Source organism: Cynara cardunculus, unplaced genomic scaffold, assembly GCF_001531365.2.
Source record: "Cynara cardunculus var. scolymus isolate 2C unplaced genomic scaffold, CcrdV1 Un_Scaffold_4428, whole genome shotgun sequence".
In the NCBI taxonomy this organism is placed as follows: domain Eukaryota; kingdom Viridiplantae; phylum Streptophyta; class Magnoliopsida; order Asterales; family Asteraceae; genus Cynara; species Cynara cardunculus.
The window spans coordinates 35,776-40,849 of NW_020201896.1; the positions used below are offsets into that span (position 1 = coordinate 35,776).

The window sequence follows — 5,074 nt, forward strand, 5'->3', positions numbered from 1 at the left end:
ACACATATATATATATATATATATATATATAGAGAGAGAGAGAGAGAGAGAGCTTGGTTCAAATGTTAACCAAGATTATTGTGTTAACTTTGTTAACCAAGCTCAACCAATGAAAATCAATCTTTTCTTTAGATTCACATACATCTCATATGTTAATGAAAAGGGTAATTAAGTAATTTTACCTTTTTGTGTAGCTCCCATATCATTAATTGGGAGTTACAAAATCTAAAAATCCCATAATTGATGATGATTTAATATTGATCTTGTTTTTCAATTTGTGATTGTTTTTGAAATTTGATTTATCTATCTATAATATTATTGAATTTGTAATTGCTAAATGATTTCCGATAGTAAAGTTTTCGATATCGTCCAAGCTAATATGTATAAACCCATTGGAAGATAGATCGACAACAATGGGAATGAGAAGGTTAAAATGGTTTACAGTGACAATCGGACTTCGAGTTCCAGAAGTGAAGACAATGATCAAAGCATTTGTATTGGTAATGGATTAATATGATATTGCATTCGTTTTAATCGACAATTCTCACCTTTGACAGTTCTCACTTATTTTGTAAAAAAGGTGACTGTAGCTGACCTGTTGAACAACTTCTGTATATCCAGGAGCTGGCTCTGTTGAGAGATTCAATCAGTTTACATGTGAGGACATATGAAGTTAACACAAAGTGCATTAGATGTTTATATGAAGACATAGGGACACACACAGACATATGAAGACATATGAACACATCAAAAATCACACAGCCTTAGATGCCGTGATTCATAATGTTCATGTCTATTCAAGTCACTAGATGTTCATATGAATCCATATACACACACACACACAGAACATGTGAAGACATGTGAGCACGTATGAAAACACACAACCCTAGATGCCTTGATTCATACGTGTTCATGTACATACAACAGAGTTAGCTCCTGAATATACAGAAGATGTTCATACGGTTCACATGTTGTTCATACGGTTCACATGTTGTTCATATGTATATATAGATGATTTCATATGAATCTTACATTAACAAAAAGAATGAGATTATTTGATTTTGTAACTCCCAATTAATGATATGGGAGTTACATAAAAAAGAAAATTACCTAAATACCCTTTTCCCCTTTGTTCACATATGTTTTTTGAAATTGTAAATTTAAAAAAATAATTTGTTATCATGATTAATCACAACCGTTTATTGTAAGAATCAATGGCCAAGATTGGTAAACAAAGTTAACACAATAATCTTGGTTACCATTTGAACCATCCTCTATATATATATATATATATATATATATATATATATAGAGAGAGAGAGAGAGGAGTGATCAAATGCAAACCATCTAGTTTGTAGAAACCGTGCAAACTACCCTCATCCATCGATTTCATTATTTAATCTTATGAAATTTTTTCATGAAATTGTTTAATCTTGTGAAATTGTTTCATATAGTATTTTTTTTTTTTGATGAAGTTGTTTCATATATGGTTATGAAATTGTTTCATATAATAATTAATGATATTTTAATGAAACTGTTTCATGTATTTCTCTAAAATTAAAAACAATGAAGATGATAATATCCATGGTTAACACCTTCCACAATAAAAATGATTAATCAACCTGTCATAATTACAAAAAAAAATGAACAAACTGAAAAATTATGATTGGTTGAATGAGGTTTGTACGGTTTGTACAAATAACGTGGTTTGCAAAGTAAACCTCCTCTCTCTCTCTCTCTCTCTCTATATATATATATATATATATATATATATATTATGCCCACCATTGAACTGGGTTCTTTTGATCATCTACGGATTCATCAGATTCCATGGTGGTTTCAACCAATTCTGTGAGTTTTTGAAGGTTGGTTTTGAATTGTTTCTTTTTTTGATTATTGGTTTTCTTCTTTAGACTGTTGTCAGAAACCGACAAAATCTATCTGGAAAATACTTATTTTATTTTAATAAATATATATTTCTTGGATGATGCATATAGATTGGGTTGGTGGAAGTTGAAATCAGTTATGACTTATTGATCATATAAATTGCACTCTTATTTGGAATCTTTGAGCAATTAGCAATCAGAAAACAATTTCCAATTGTTGTGATGGAGGTGTCCATACAATACTTCAATCTTCATAAATCTATTTATTGTTTAGAATTGCTAACTATGAGTTATGTCTTCATTGGACATAATTCTTCCCTAGTTTACAGAAACATAAATTTCCCTTCTGTTTCAAGAACATTTGCCAATTGAGTGATTCAAGAATTGAGTATTTTCTTTACTTCCATTTGACTATAAACTTGCATCTTTAATCAATCTTGAACACAAGAATTGACTTTTGGACAAATTTTCTAAAAAAGGTTCTTTCTGTAGATTCAAGAATTGGGTATTTTCTTTACTTTGATTTGACTATAAACTTGTCATCTTCAACCAATTCAATGATTCAAGAATTAGGTATTTTCTTACTTTCAGTTGACTATAAACTTATCATCTTCAACCAATTCAATGATTCAAGAATTGGGTATTTTCTTACTTTCATTTTATTATAAGTTGACATCTTTAATCAACCTTGAACACAAGAGTTGACTATTTGAGTCATTTTTCATAAAAGGGTTCTTTCTGTAAGGGTTGTTCAAGAATTGGGAATTTTATTTAATTTCATTTGATTATAGACTTGTCATCTTCAACCAATAGGATGATTCAAGAATTGGGTATTTTCTTTACTTCCATTTGACCAAAAAGTTGCCATCTTCAATCAATCTTGAAGACAAGAGTGATTGTAACAAATATACCAAGTTTAGCAGCAGCCTCCATAACCTATGCAATCAAACACGAAATGTTCTAAATAACATGCTATACTTCAGCCAAACAATCAGGGCCTGCATCAAGAAAGTATGTACCATTGTAGGATGTTTATGTTCCCAAGAACCTAATAAACTATCATCTAAAAGTTTGTATTATTAGTCCACAGGGTGGACGTGGGTCCAAATGATTAAAGAAACATAATGCACGATATCAACCCCAAAATCGATATCAACCAAGCCTATCTTGCTGTTTTTTTAAAACCCCCATTGGCATTCTTGACCTCCAAAACCAAATGTTTGAGAGTCCCTAGCATTATGTCCTTATTAGAAATTTTAATCTTAGACCTAATTCTTGATGGTTACTTATAGGTAAGTTAATTCCCTGTTATGCAATATGTTACAATGGAAGTTGGTAGTTATGGTCTCTAGGTACATTGCTACTTCTACATATAATGTTTGCCAAACGTGTTAATAATGGGCATTTTAGTCGGTTTATGCCATCAAACTTCCAATTACCTTTTTGATCATCTTCTTTCCTTACTCAGATTTATTTCTCTCATTGGAAGAGATAGTTGCATTAGCTCCTACTGTCGAATCAAGTCCTCTTCTCAATCTATTTCAACATAGAGAAAGTAAAATGAATGAACATTAACTAAAGCAGTTATAAAGTAACGAAACACAATGTAATTAAAAATCAATGAATACGAATTTAAATTAGAATTAAACATGAGAAATACATACATTGTTAGAATCAAACAAACTGAAAATCCTCATCAGGAAGTCCACAGATTTGCTAGTCAACTCAACACTCTACATGAACACAACATTAGAGGATTATTGTCAGTATTGATGCTATTTTAATTTTAATTTGGTAAGGGCATAACCTGGCTAGGAGCCTTTTTAGATGGAACAGGAAGATTCTCCTTTCGGAGTTCAATGTCATAATTGTAACCAAATTTACGCCAGACGCTCCACGTCGTCTCAAGGCGGCCTTTTTCAATAAACAGAGCATGAAGAAAAAGAAATCCTATTAGGGTAAGCCCAAGTTCGTTGACCCCTTCAGACACCTTCTCCTACACAACTCTCTTAACACCCACAATTTCAGCAGGTTGTAGAGAAGCATTGAAACACTTAACCAGTTATGAGAAACAGAAGAGCAGTTTTTTTTATATATACAAAGAAACACTATTGCTTATGATTCCCATCACTGAATAGAAAATCTAGAAGAAACAAAAAAGAAGTCAAGGATATCATAATAAGAAAGTGTAAGACTTTCTTATTATGGAAGATAGAAGAAGAGGGGTTACCTGAAATTCATTCAACTCACTATCATTTAGGGCATTGCCCTAAAATTTAAAATGAAACAACATGATACAATAGAAAGCAAACGCACCTTCTTTACCGAGGCGGACCAAGATAGAACGAGCCCTAGAAACACAATGAAGAAAAATGGCCCCCAATGGTCCAATCTCGCAAAGCTTTCCCCGAATCCTCACGAAATGGATATGGAAAAACAACTAACTTCAAATTACTAACAATCCTCAAAAGATCTTGTTTCACTGTATCCCACACGGGTTCAGTCAACGTGTTTGGCGGCGACCCGAAACCAGTCATGTCAGACTGTTGTTGACCATTGATCCCAACATTAGCATTACGGTTGAGGTTAGAAGGCGGTGGAGGTGCGGTTGGGTTAGAAGCGGGTTTCTGAGGAAGGATGGATGGGATGAAGGGGGAAGAAGATACGGGAATGGATGTGCGTGTAGGAGATGGTGGACGGGCGGGGAGGACAGTAGCGGGACCCGATTGGACGTTGTAGTTCATGAGGTTTTCGATCTCATCGATGTCGGATTGGGAGGAATGGTTGAGGGGGACGTTGTCTCGTTCGGTGTACGACATCTTATTTTTGGAAACTACGGTGGCGATTGGGCAGATCTGAGGGAAACGACGATGGCGATTTCAGAGCTTCCTTTTGGGAAGGTGGACTCCTTTTTACTTGAGACAAACATGTGAACTTACAAAAGATATCCAACTGCGGATTGAGATCGGGAGATGGTGAAAAACAAAAATGTAACTTATCAATGGAGAAGAAGAAGTTTCTGACCATGAAGAAGAAGGAAAACATAACGATGGAAGAATGAAGGTTTTGCTTTGAAAAAAAGAGGAAAAAATGAGAAAAAAGGAAGGTAAGAATGTTGTTTTGAGGTGATGACACATCAGTGCTCCATGTTTTTTGCTTTACATAGATATATAGATTAATATGTGTCA

General features: G+C 33.6%; 1 pseudogene; it reads right to left on the reverse strand.

The window, feature by feature from the left end:
* Positions 1-4,142: 4,142 nt before the first annotated feature.
* Positions 4,143-4,705, reverse strand: LOC112504043 (annotated as a pseudogene).
* Between the last annotated feature and the right edge of the window lie 369 nt (positions 4,706-5,074).